The sequence below is a fragment of the Arachis duranensis genome, chromosome 4 (assembly GCF_000817695.3).
Source record: "Arachis duranensis cultivar V14167 chromosome 4, aradu.V14167.gnm2.J7QH, whole genome shotgun sequence".
In the NCBI taxonomy this organism is placed as follows: Eukaryota; Viridiplantae; Streptophyta; class Magnoliopsida; order Fabales; family Fabaceae; genus Arachis; species Arachis duranensis.
Window position 1 is genome coordinate 24,391,675 of NC_029775.3, and position 322 is coordinate 24,391,996.

Here is a 322-nt window from a genome sequence, read left to right on the forward strand (position 1 = left end):
CAAACTTAGAGTTTGAATGTGGGGGTTCAACACCAAACTTAGAGTTTGGTTGTGGCCTCCCAACACCAAACTTAGAGTTTGACTGTGGGGGCTCTGTTTGGCTCTGTTTTGAGAGATGCTCTTCATGCTTCCTCTCCATGATGACAGAGGGGTATCCTTGGGCCTTAAACACCAAGGATTCTTCATTCACTTGAATGATCAACTCTCCTCTATCAACATCAATCACAGCCTTTGCTGTGGCTAGGAAGGGTCTGCCAAGGATGATGGATTCATCCATGCACTTCCTAGTCTCTAGGACTATGAAATCAGTAGGGATGTAATG